This window comes from Lethenteron reissneri, chromosome 35, assembly GCF_015708825.2.
Source record: "Lethenteron reissneri isolate LAM-NWPU_2019-01 chromosome 35, ASM1570882v1, whole genome shotgun sequence".
NCBI classification, from domain to species: Eukaryota; Metazoa; Chordata; class Hyperoartia; order Petromyzontiformes; family Petromyzontidae; genus Lethenteron; species Lethenteron reissneri.
Genome location: NC_083813.1, coordinates 1056159 through 1069897, shown reverse-complemented (window position 1 = coordinate 1069897; position 13739 = coordinate 1056159). Strand labels below are relative to the sequence as shown.

At 42.4% G+C, this 13739-nt stretch overlaps 1 protein-coding gene across 1 annotated transcript in view; it reads right to left on the bottom strand.

The window, feature by feature from the left end:
• The window catches only part of LOC133350810 (uncharacterized), a 136434-nt gene extending 128461 nt beyond the window's left edge, over window positions 1–7973 (bottom strand). Inside the window, exon 1 of the mRNA XM_061565563.1 lies at window positions 7913–7973. The gene's annotated coding sequence lies outside the window, so the exon portion shown is untranslated. The remainder of the gene's footprint in view (window positions 1–7912) is intronic.
• Between the last annotated feature and the right edge of the window lie 5766 nt (window positions 7974–13739).

Sequence of the window (13739 nt, the reverse complement as noted above, 5' to 3'; positions counted from 1 at the left end):
CTCTCTGTACCTGGGTTGCTCTCTCTATGTATCTTGGTGATATCTGTCTGCTTATATGTCTGTCTATAGTTTTCTGGTTATATTCTATGTCGCTATTTCATTATACCTGATGATGATTGCTTGTGTTGCAATCGAAACGTCGTATGCTATTATTTAATTTATTATTTTATTTTTATACGTGACTTTACCGAAAAAAAACAAAGAATAATTCCTGCAGTCACGAAAGCTCCAAAATTAAGATTGAACCACTTCTACGGGGAAGTTCTAAGTTTACCTTTTTCTCTCTCTCTGGGTTTCTTGTTCTCTCTCTCTGCCTGTATATTTAGTGTAATTTTCTCTGTCTACACTCGTTTTGTATCGTTCTTAGGTTCTGCTCTGTCTGTGTGTCTCCGTTCCTCTTTTTTTATGTTTTGTCTTTCTTTGGAATTTTCACACTTAAATTCTAACTTAGCAATCTTTGAAATACGTAATCGACCAGGCAATGCGTTAATTGTGTGTTGACCGACTCTCTGTGTCGTTTTACATAACATTTCGATACTTTGCTAGGTTATTTAATTTAGTGTGTTCTGTCTCCCTCTAAGCCTGCTTACCTTACTCCCCTCCCTTCGTACTCATTGACATGTAAATGTTTTCCCTACCCCCTCCCGCTCTCTGCCTCCGCCCCCCTCTGTCTATTTAAGGCCACCCCACAGAGACGATCACCTCTCTCTGTACCTGGGTTGCTCTCTCTATGTATCTTGGTGATATCTGTCTGCTTATATGTCTGTCTATAGTTTTCTGGTTATATTCTATGTCGCTATTTCATTATACCTGATGATAATTGCTTGTGTTGCAATCGAAACGTCGTATGCTATTATTTAATTTATTATTTTATTTTTATACGTGACTTTACCGAAAAAAACAAAGAATAATTCCTGCAGTCACGAAAGCTCCAAAATTAAGATTGAACCACTTCTACGGGGAAGTTCCAAGTTTACCTTTTTATCTCTCTCTGGGTTTCTTGTTCTCTCTCTCTGCCTGTATATTTAGTGTAATTTTCTCTGTCTACACTCGTTTTGTATCGTTCTTAGGTTCTGCTCTGTCTGTGTGTCTCCGTTCCTCTTTTTTATGTTTTGTCTTTCTTTGGAATTTTCACACTTAAACTAGCTGTACTACCCGGCTTCGCCCGGAACTTGTATCCACCACGGCCGGCCGCCTTTGTCTCCCCAGTGGCGATGTTAATACGCTACAGCAGTTACTCGTTTGAGGCAGAGTCGACCTAGGGGAGGTTCAAATAATCGTCACCGGTGGTTGCCGTGAGCGGGAATGGAACTGGGTTCGCCGGGTTGGTAGCGCAGCGTAGCGTTAAGCACTACACCCACCGCTCCTCACACACCACACACGCACAGACACACACACAGACACACACACAGACACACGCAGACACACACAGATAGAGACACACACACAGACAGCACGCTAACCACTACACTACCGCTCCCCACACACCACACACGCACACACACAGACACACACACACACACAGACACACACACACAGACACAGGCAGCACGCTAAGCACTACACTACCGTTTCCCCTACAAAACACACGCGCGCGCGTCCATAGGTACACATACACGCGCTTGCTGCAGACACACACGACTTTCAGGGTGCGTACGGCAGTAAACGACTGAAATAATAAAGCGGCAATGCTGCGCAAGGAACGCCTTAGACCTGCAACACATTTGTGTAATGCGAGCGTAAAGACACAAACTCATACAAACACATACACAATATACACACACACATACATGCAGACACACAGACAGACACATAACACACATACATACACACACATACATACACAGAAACACATACACACACATACATAGACACACACATACATACACCCAAGCACATGCACACACGTACATACACACATACATACAGACACGCAGACATACACATAAAGACATAGAAAAAAACCCACATACATACACACACACAAACACATACACATACATACACACATACATACAGACACACAGAGATACACATAAACACATACACACATACACAAAAGACCCGGCTTCGCCCGGGACTTGGATCCACGATGCCCGTCCGCCTTTGTCTCCCCAGTGACGATGTTCACACACGACAGCAGTTACGCGTTTGAGGCTGAGTGGACCTAGGGGAGGGCCAGGTCCGTTTCAAATAATCGTCAGCGGTGGTGGGCGTGAGTTTGAATCGAACTGGGGTCGCTCAACCAGCTTAATGACTATTTGTACAAAGAACATATAAAGAATCGATTATAATAACCAGGCTACAGTCCACATTATAGACTGCCAGTACACGCAGTCAGCTTCATAAGCAGGCTAGAGTGTACATGATAGAGTGGCAGTACGCTCACCGAGCTTAATAAGCAGGCTACAGTCTACATGATAGACTGGCAGTACGCTGACCCAGCTTAGTGACTATTTGTACAGTGAACATTTAAGTAATCAATTGTTGGCGCGTTGGGTTTAAAAGTAATATAAATTGCACACATTGTGGTGGGGGTGGAGTGAAGAGTAGGACAAACTTTGCGGAATTTACCTCAGAGTGGCGTGGTGGGTGTCGAGGCCTAGTAGCGTGCAGAGCCTGCGGCCTCGCCTAAATTGTCCACCCGGCAGAGGCAGGGTACGGGTGGCGTGCCTTCCCCCCCCCCCTCAGCGCTCCAACAACACTGTGTAATGGCTATTATTTAATTATTTATGGAGCCTATGAAAGTGGCGAAGGCGTGGCTAGCCGTTGGCAGGGGCAACCGCCGTCCAATGAAACTGCAGCCCTTGGCGAAGGCGTCGCTAGCCGTTGCCAGGTCCAATGAAAGCGGCGAAGGCGTTGCTATCCGTTGCCAGGGGCAACCGCCGTCCAATGAAAGTGCTTATGGTCCGAAATCCACACACACACACACAGACGGACAGACAGACATTCACGATTTTATATATATAGATTCTAACTTAGCAATCTTTGAAATACGTAATCGACCGGGCAATGCGTTAATTGTGTGTTGACCGACTCTCTGTGTCGTTTTACATAACATTTCGATACTTTGCTAGGTTATTTAATTTAGTGTGTTCTGTCTCCCTCTAAGCCTGCTTACCTTACTCCCCTCCCTTCGTACTCATTGACATGTAAATGTTTTCCCTACCCCCTCCCTCTCTCTGCCTCCGCCCCCCTCTGTCTATTTAAGGCCACCCCACAGAGACGATCACCTCTCTCTGTACCTGGGTTGCTCTCTCTATGTATCTTGGTGATATCTGTCTGCTTATATGTCTGTCTATAGTTTTCTGGTTATATTCTATGTCGCTATTTCATTATACCTGATGATGATTGCTTGTGTTGCAATCGAAACGTCGTATGCTATTATTTAATTTATTATTTTATTTTTATACGTGACTTTACCGAAAAAAACAAAGAATAATTCCTGCAGTCATGAAAGCTCCAAAATTAAGATTGAACCACTTCTACGGGGAAGTTCCAAGTTTACCTTTTTCTCTCTCTCTGGGTTTCTTGTTCTCTCTCTCTGCCTGTATATTTAGTGTAATTTTCTCTGTCTACACTCGTTTTGTATCGTTCTTAGGTTCTGCTCTGTCTGTGTGTCTCCGTTCCTCTTTTTTATGTTTTGTCTTTCTTTGGAATTTTCACACTTAAATTCTAACTTAGCAATCTTTGAAATACGTAATCGACCAGGCAATGCGTTAATTGTGTGTTGACCGACTCTCTGTGTCGTTTTACATAACATTTCGATACTTTGCTAGGTTATTTAATTTAGTGTGTTCTGTCTCCCTCTAAGCCTGCTTACCTTACTCCCCTCCCTTCGTACTCATTGACATGTAAATGTTTTCCCTACCCCCTCCCTCTCTCTGCCTCCGCCCCCCTCTGTCTATTTAAGGCCATCCCACAGAGACGATCACCTCTCTCTGTACCTGGGTTGCTCTCTCTATGTATCTTGGTGATATCTGTCTGCTTATATGTCTGTCTATAGTTTTCTGGTTATATTCTATGTCGCTATTTCATTATACCTGATGATGATTGCTTGTGTTGCAATCGAAACGTCGTATGCTATTATTTAATTTATTATTTTATTTTTATACGTGACTTTACCGAAAAAAACAAAGAAAGAAAATAAATTAAATAATATAATACAACGTTTCGATTGCAACACAAGCAATCGTCATCAGGTAGAAACAAACCTAGTGAACTTAGAAATACAATGCCATCCAACACAGAGAGTCGGCAAAGCATGACTTAGTACTTGGTGGCAAAACCCTTGTTGGCAATCACAGAGGTCAGACGTTTCTTGTAGTTGGCCACCAGGTTTGCACACATCTCAGGAGGGATTTTGTCCCACTCCTCTTTACAGATCTTCTCCAAGTCGTTAAGTTTCGAGGCTGACGTTTGGCAACTCGAACCTTCAGCTCCCTCCACAGATTTTCTATGGGATTAAGGTCTGGAGACTGGCTAGGCCACTCCAGGACCTTAATGTGCTTCTTTTTGAGCCACTCCTTTGTTGCCTTGGTCGTGTGTTTTGGGTCATTGTCATGCTGGAATACCCATCCACGACCCATTTTCAATGCCCTGGCTGAGGGAAGGAGGTTCTCACCCAAGATTTGATGGTACATTGCCCCGTCCATCGTCCCTTTGATGGGGTGAAGTTGTCCTGTCCCCTTAGCAGAAAAACACCCACCAAAGCATAATGTTTCCACCTCCATGTTTGACGGTGGGGATGGTGTTCTTGGGGTCATAGGCAGCATTCCTCCTCCTCCAAACAAGGCGAGTTGAGTTGATGCCAAAGAGCTCCATTTTGGTCTCATCTGATAACAACACTTTCACCCAGTTGTCCTCTGAATCATTCAGATGTTCATTGGCAAACTTCAGATGGGCATGTATATGTGCTTTCTTGAGCAGGGCGACCTTGCGGGCGCTGCAGGATTTGAGTCCTTCGTGGCGTAGTGTGTTACCAACTATTTTCTTGGTGACTATGGTCCCAGCTGCCTTGAGATCTTTGACAAGATCCTCCCGTGTAGTACTGGGCTAATTCCTCACCGTTCTCATGATCACTGCAACTCCACGAGGTGAGATCTTGCATGGAGCCCCAGGCTGAGGGAGATTGACAGTTCTTGTGTTTCTTCCATTTGCGAATAATCGTACCAACTGTTGTCACCTTCTCACCAAGCTTCTTGGCGATGGTCTTGTAGCCCATTCCAGCCTTGTGTAGGTCTACAATCTTGTCCCTGACATCCTCGTAGAGCTCTTTGGTCTTGTCCATGGTGGAGAGTTTGGAATCTGATTGATTGATTGCTTCTGTGAACAGGTGTCTTTTATACGGATAACAAGCTGAGATTAGGAGCACTCCCTTTAAGAGTGTGCTCCTAATCTCAACTCGTTACCTGTATAAAAGACACCTGGGAGCCAGAAATCTTTCTGATTGAGAGGGGGTCAAATACTTATTTCCCTCATTAAAATGCAAATCAATTTATAAAAAAATTTACATGCGTTTTTATGGATTTTGTTGTTGTTATTCTGTCTCTCACTGTTCAAAAAACCTACCATTAAAATTATAGACTGATCATTTCTTTGTCAGTGGGCAAACGTACAAAATCAGCAGGGGATCAAATACTTTTTTCCCTCACTGTAAATTAGCACAAGTTATGCAATACGTGCATTATAGTATCCTGTGTGTCAGGAATGTGTTCCATTTATTCCTTTTAGGTAATAACGACACAGCCATTATGATTCAGGAGTGTATACTACACCCTGAAGCAATTTAAAAAGTTATACAAGACGTTTAAATTCTCAGTTATTCACCTGCATGTGTTGCACAAGTGGCGATGTGTACATACTGCACCAGGTCGACCTACGCTACAGTCCCCCATCACACACGCACGCTGTGATGAGAAGACAAACCCAATTTAGGCCGTATAGTCGTTCACGGAACAATTCACATCAATGCATACAGACAAACTTGACATGCCTCGATGCATGCGTATTTGCATATTTGCATAGCTATTACCCACAAGCAAGCCTGATGAGACACTGTCGAAACCCATCCAGAATTTGCTAGTACTTTTCTGAATCAATGCTGCTGAAAGTAATCACTCCTAGAAAGCCGTGAGGCCATTGGGTGATCCAAAAAAAACTTCTATTTTTTATTACGTGGACAGACGGACACATGAAGGAGACATTGCTTATCTGTTTGAATTACCTACAAGGAATGCCAGTTTATTAGCTAACGTCAACACTGCATTCCACACACTACAATTCGATTTTTCTCACAGCCTTTAATGCCTCCTGGGACAGCAGACACCAACTTTGACATGAATAGGAGATTCAAGAGACCCATGTGCCCCCAGCTATATCCAACTATTTCTATGCTGCGATAGTTGTTGGCTTGGTGACCAAATTCTGTCTAGCCGCAACTCGCACTTGGTGCTCTCGAGAAAGGGAAAAAAGCATGAATGGGGCATGACCCAAATTGAGCGAATGGCTAGGTGTTTTTTGGTGGCATTGTGGTCAGCACATCCATGCGCATATAGTCTGCACAGCTGCCAATGATGATGATGTGGACGAAATGTTTATATTTTCTTTATGCAAGCCACCCACTTTTATTCAGCACATCCAATTGATTAATTCTGGTGTCAAAATGATGTTCTACTTTTAAGTGAAAATAAAAGTGTGTGCTTTTAAAAACTAGTTTTTTTTACCGTGAAATATATTCTAACAATTTAACTATTTAATTTTGCTAGGTAAGGCCCACTAGAGCTATATACTGTATAGCTCTTTTTCAGAAGCGACCTGGCCACAAATGGTAGCCCAATGAAGTGGCTTACGTGGAAATTATAGCAGCCAAATGCTCGAAGCACGTTTATAAATGAGGGAAAAACGGAGGACACTGAGAGAAATTCATGCGAGCACGGGGAGAACATGTTGAATCCAAATATAAAGGCGTGAAGGTGAGCATTGAACCCACGACCTCCTGTATACCAGGCGAGGTGGTTAATATCTCAGTACCGCGATATGTTAATTGTTAAGAACAACATCACGATAACCCTCAACGCCTATGAGCAAATCACCCGTATTTGGAATGTGCCCGATCTGGTCGGACCTCAAAAGCAAAGCAGCTCAGAGCTTGGACAGTGTCTGGATGTGTGGCCACCATGCACTAACATGTTGTTATAGGGCTGCGGGGCCATATTGTGTTTATATCCAGTTGTATTGTACGTCTATGCTGCCCACATTTACCAATCTGCACTGACCAGCCAGGGTTAAACGGCCTCCACAACCAGCACGGCGTTGGGAGGCCCTCATCCAGCAGTGGATTGACCAAATGTTTCTATGCTCCTACGGGCATTGTGCGGCGCTCATCCCCACCAGTGGAAATGTCACATTCCCATGGCAGGGATCATCATGAACAAGCACCGAAGACTTCGCACAAGGTGGTACCTATTTTATGACCCTGTCGAGATGACAATGATGGCTTGCCTATGGCAACCTTTGAGCCTACAATAAATGAAAGCATGCACATTGCTATTCAACAGTCTACGTAATGAAATGTTGATCGCACGCAGCACGAAGCACGGCTATTAAAATTAGAATTGCGATTGCCCCGATTGCAAAGTAGTGAAATGACATTTAGAACAACACGATACATATAACGCGTTTAATTGTCGTATTTGCAATCATTAAGTACTGTACGAAAACGGCAAGACACATAGAGACTGCAATGATATAATGCAAGCATCTGCACAACAGTGTATATCGCGAGACCGTATTCAACGTGCAGACTTAGCACTTTAAAGCTTTTATATCAACAATAATAATTGGGACATTTTGGCAATCAACATAGGGATAAGATGGGCATTCAATTCTAAATAATGATCACGGTTCTCACCTGCTCGCCCAGCTACAGCAGAACCACGTTGCCCTCAGCGCGTCGGAACGGACGTGGCAAAGCAAATGATAACATTATGAATTACTGTTATAGCTATGTCATTATTTTAACAATCGCAATGCGACGATCATTATTATTGTAATTGTTGGTCCCGTGCTGAGGAAGGGGGGAACCACAGCGGCCGCTCCGGCGCCATGACGAGGGGCGATGTAAGTGCGCCTCTCATTGGTCAGAGTCACCCCAACAACAGCAGCCACTCTGATTGGACGAGACGTTTCTCCCGCGTAGCTGGGCGAGACTATTTGCGATTTGAAATGGGGGGGGGGTGGTTAGAATGTCTGAGTGATAATATAATTATTAAAATTAAGTAAAAAAAACACGAATATGCGCAGGATCGGCGAGACCCAGGCCGGTTTTTGTTTAATAAAATCTTGAATTGGCATGCGAGACAAGTTTGTTTAGAAAATTTCAGCTCGTTGGGCTTCGTAGATCCTAAGATATTAATCGTCAAAAATTTGAAAGACTATAAAACAGACAACAGGGAAAGTTCAATAAAAGTGTGTAAAAATGTGTGTAAAAAATAAGTGCGTAAAAATAATTGTGTAATTATAAGTGTAAAAATAAGTGTGTAAAAGTGTGATCATAAAAGTATGTAGGAATATAGGTGTGTAATAATAAAAGTGTAAAACTTGTGTGATAATAAAAATGTGTATAAAAAATTCAACCAATTGAACAATGGCAGCAAAATTAACAGGGCAACGACGTGCAGTCATGTGTGGGTGATTGATGATCATTGCTATATTTTTTTAGGTCACAAAAACACATAACAATGTGACTGGCAGCCACAGTTTAATTGCAAGACAACCACGGTGACTGCCCATCAGCTATTTCCATCAGAGCGACTTTTACGAATTCCACATGAAAGTGGTGGCTGAGAAGCACTCGCGTTCTCACGTACAGAGACAATAGTCGTGTTTTTCCCTTCCACGCAGTTTACATGAAATATGAAGACACCGGATAGAATTCATCCCCCCATACACAGATACGCCGTTGTTCTCGTGATGACAGACGAAGCAATGTTGTGTCCTTCAGTTTAACACAAAAAAGTGCTTTGCAGGGAAGATGCGGAGCTTTGCAAACTACAGCAGAGCATGCACGGCTGCTTCACACTTTGTATTTTTTTTACTATTATTGGAGCAGGTAGTCGTGGTTCGGATTAAATAAATAAAACGAGTCTTTGTCCACGAGCTTTTTGTCTTTAAAGAATGTCGTAGTAATTGAGGTCAAGTTAAGTGCAAGCTTTTAAACCAAAACACGTTGTTTGTTAAGAATCCAATGGTTTTGCACATTGACGCAATTCCTGTTGTTAATATAAATGACACAAATTTTAAAAAATGTGGACAACAGTACTCATTTTTGCACATGTGGGCGTATATAAAACGTCTGTTCTGCATACAATCCTCATTAAAATACTGGACCACGGCAAGTCTTACAATATACTGCCAATAAGTAGGTGGTTTGTAGTGTTTGTCTTTTCATAGGTAAATCAGTCATATCTCACATCTCTAGTAAATCTATTGTTTACGTAAAGGCGTTCTTGCATTGTCAGGGCACCAGATCTTGATTTCATAAGGTGGTACAAAAATGTTTCTTTAAATAGTTTTAAAATTATTTCCAGACGAACATTTACTTCTCTGTCTCTGTGAGCAAATAGGCAGGATTAGCCAACACTCCCCACGGGGTGGATAAAGTGAGCTCCACCTGGCGAGTCAACAGTAGCTGTCTTCATAAGACAGTCAGGCCCTTGTCGTAAGAATGAATAATATGATCTCCACTGCTGGATGATGAGGCCCAGCAGTGGAGGGGAGTACCCCGACGTTTCTCGTTCCTTTGTGTAGAAATGGACATGGGATGAAGCCTCGCAATAGGATGGACATTGGGATCAACAGCAGCAGCCATGGACAATCATCTGCTGGATGAAGGCATCCCTCAACCGCTGCCACCTCTCATGGACATGCAATGTAACAATCTACCCAGCACCTGCACATGGACTGATTTCACAGCTCCATCTCCTCTTTGGATTAGCCTCGGATGTGTTCCATTATTTGACTGCTACTCCATCGTTACCGATGTTGCCGTGGTGTTAATTATTTTAGCACTGCGGTATTTCGTTCACAAAGTTTTGTGAATTTCGCTGAACAAAAAATGTGTCGGGTGCTTATCAAGTCTGTCAAAATCAAATTGGGTTCAATTAGTTGAAACGATTGTGGAATGCTATGTTAATAACATTGCAACAACATGGTATTCTCATGAAATTAGCCACTAATGTGAATTTAAAGCATTATATACAGCTGTATATTTAAAGCGTCAAAGTGTATATGTGAAGGTGCCTTTGCGTATTTTGTGCGTGACTCTACGTATGATAGTGTGGCGATCTTTGGTAAATAGTGCTATGATTCCGGGGTCCTGGGTTTTATTTCTGGCCGTTCATACTCCCGGTAATTGCTATCTCAACTAGACTTGGCCCTTCCCCTAGGGAAACTTAGCCTAAAATCTGTAGAGTATTGTCAAGATTAGCCAAGGGGAAGGTGACTGAGAGTGGTACTGGCTAATATCCCCTTTCTCCTATGGCTAAAACAACACTTCTCCACTCTCGGTTCGGTCCAACAGTCTATAAGGCTAAGCAGGGTGGTGTGAGCAGCGGGGGGGGGGGGGGCGGACGCGTGCATGCACGCACGTGATTGTGTTACACAAGCACAGACGGTAAAGGTAGAAGAGAGGCATGGAAGGGGCAGGGGTTAAAGCGTTCCTTCTGGGCTCTGACACCTCCCAGCAGTGCTGCCCGTGATGGACAGATCTCATCACACCGCCTTTAATTTGGTAAAAAATTGCATGTGGGCCGATCAATAGCTGTCATAAGAAAATGCAGGAAGTGAGCAGTTTTGCTCGGGAAAGGGAGGCCTGCTCCCCGTGACCACTCGGAAAGCTGCCAGTGAATTAAGGGAACAAAGACTCATTTTTTTTCTTGGTAAGTCACTTAAATGAGATTTTTTGACCATTCAGAGCTTTTACTTGACACATTTTTTTATACACTCCAGTTTCCTCTGCTCAAATGGATAAAATAAATGTGCAGCACTCTCTGAATGACTTTATACATTCCACATGCACATGTGTTTACAATTCAGGTGCTTTGGGCCTGAAAACATACATTCAGAATTAAAAAAGGATTGCTTGTATTGATTTTATTACATTACAAAAATATAAATAAATCCCTTCACGGCCCCTATAAATAAATACAGCTATAGCATTCATTGGAAATACTGTACACTGATTTAATTTACGACAATGGAAAAGCTATTTTTCTGCTTAAATGTAAACAAGAATATGTTTTATGCTTTATTGTCACAGTAAATCTTTCACAAATGGAAATATTTTATCAACAACCACAATTGACAAATATTTCCAACTGTACCAGCTGCTTATTTTGAAGTTAAATCCCACAGCAATAATACCGGTTTCCTGGGACCCTTAAAGAATGCTGGGAATTCTAGATTTTAGTTAGTTCTGGGTCCTGGAACAACAGGGTGGAGGTGGACCACCAAGTAACAAATCATGTACCCAGCAAGCTGGTCTTGGTGTTGGCCTATTACCCACAGGGCCTAACCAAAATACCACCTTCAGTCACCTCGTGATTTAAGCTGTTCGGCAGAGTTTGTGGTGCCAACATTTCCAAAACGTCCAGTTGCGGCCCGGTGGCCCAGTCCAACCCTAATCTGGATTCTAACAAAAGCAAATGTGCAACGAACGCATATTTTGTTACTACATGAGACGTTACCTTTTGCTGCTGCTGGCCGCCGTGTTTTTTGCTTCACATGAACCTGCCACTAAGCTTCTCTAGGTCTAATTCCAAATGTTTTTTTAAATAATATTCCACATGTTCTACACAGACAACAGGAACCCTTCAAATTGAATTTGCCACACCTGCCTTGTTGACAGCTGTTGTATAACTATCAGCTGCACAGTATTTCATTTAAAGTGCGTCGTGGAAATTCTGTAATCCCATTTTAGATGTAGCCTGATTTTCAAGATGCACCTCATCAGGAAACGCCAACACACAAACGCACAAACACGGCCATGCCTGACCTTAATTATATCAATCTGGATTTCCTTATTGACACATTCCTCTGCCATATAATTAAATAATTATATACAATTTCCATATTTGCTGATCATGTTTGCTTGGCATTCACATTTTGGATATGTAAGTGTGCTCTTTCGAGCAAGCTTTTCATGCTATTTCTTGATTAGAGTATGCATTTTTATTGGTAACATACAGATTGGTGATGACACATCTCAATAGTGGAGAAACAACAAATACACTTGAGGCTTTCCCCTATAATTGAATGGACATCCCAATGGAATTTTATGATTTAAAAAGCAATGATTTTTTTGCCTTTAGCAAAGGAAATATGGCAGCTCAAACTGAGAGGACAGAATGTAACCTTGATTTCTTCATCTGTAGTTAACCATCGATTTTTCGCCGGTTAAATTTTATTACGCAAACAAGAAAACAACATTCACCGACCTTGATGCACAACTAAATTAATGTACAGAATTCCATTTTCTTAATTTTCCTCTTGCTTCGTAAAGTTATGTTTGGCGCAGATGACACGACTATAGCGTGCCAGTTGACATGTTACGTTTTAAATAAAATGTTTAAAATGAAAGCCATTTGCATACACTCTCTGACTTCAAGTGAATGTTTGATTTTCGTCACAAGCCACTGTTCAAAAAATCACTTTTACCCTTTTTTATATAAATAAAGCGCAAACTGATTAGGTCTGGTATACTCTCTGACGGGACGGCAAAATAGGCTGAGCTGCGTTTGTGTTCGTCTCTGCTGCACTCGTGACCTCATACACTCATGTGGCCATTACTTTTCGCCGATGCTTGACAACTTGTGTTGGCAGCCGCTGCCGACTGACGGCAGAGATCGAGAAATGGGGCGCTTCAAGTATTTTAACCTTAACGCACCTTAACCCTCGTAATTGGCCGCGCAGCCTCGTGATTAGCACACCTGCCAATGCGCCCGTTTGCGCTGATAAGTTTTAAAGGGACTGGAAGGAGTATCGCCAAGATTAAAACAAGTCGTCATGCGTCCACTCTGTACGTGTCGCTAACATGATGAAATATTAAACCTATGGACCATACAATACACCACTGTAGTCGGCGCTCCTTCCAATGGAGGGATAGCAAATGTCTATGAACTTTCTCTCCGGAAGTCGTCTCATGACAAGCAGACCTCGACATTAGCGGTTAGCTCCTGAACATATTGCCATACTCGAGAAGAGCAGAGAACAGCATTAAATGCAAGAAACGGTACACTTGACATTCTCATATTTCGACCCATTTCCGAATGAAATGGAATGGTTTTTAGGGGCACAGAAGCCACATTACAATGTAAAGAAAAAATGTAAACCTCTGCCCGAGTGTTCCCTCCTTGGCTACACAAACTGTCCAATGAAGGCATGTGTTTTTTCAGCCATTGTAAGAGGTTCAATTCATACAGCACTAAGACCAGCTACAATCCTTTTCTAAGTATCTGAATGCTGTTATGTCAAATTTGGCTATTGGTTTCCTGAAAATGTCCTTACTGGGATATAATTCACCTCAGTTTACTCTGCTGGAAATCCAGTGCATTGGGTATTCTTTGAGTTCTATACACAGCAGTGAATTAAAAAAAGCCTAAAAACCCTGAGCTATGGTGAAATGCCACACCAGGAATATATTTCATGAGCTGCCTTTATAAGATAGTCCATGACTTTGT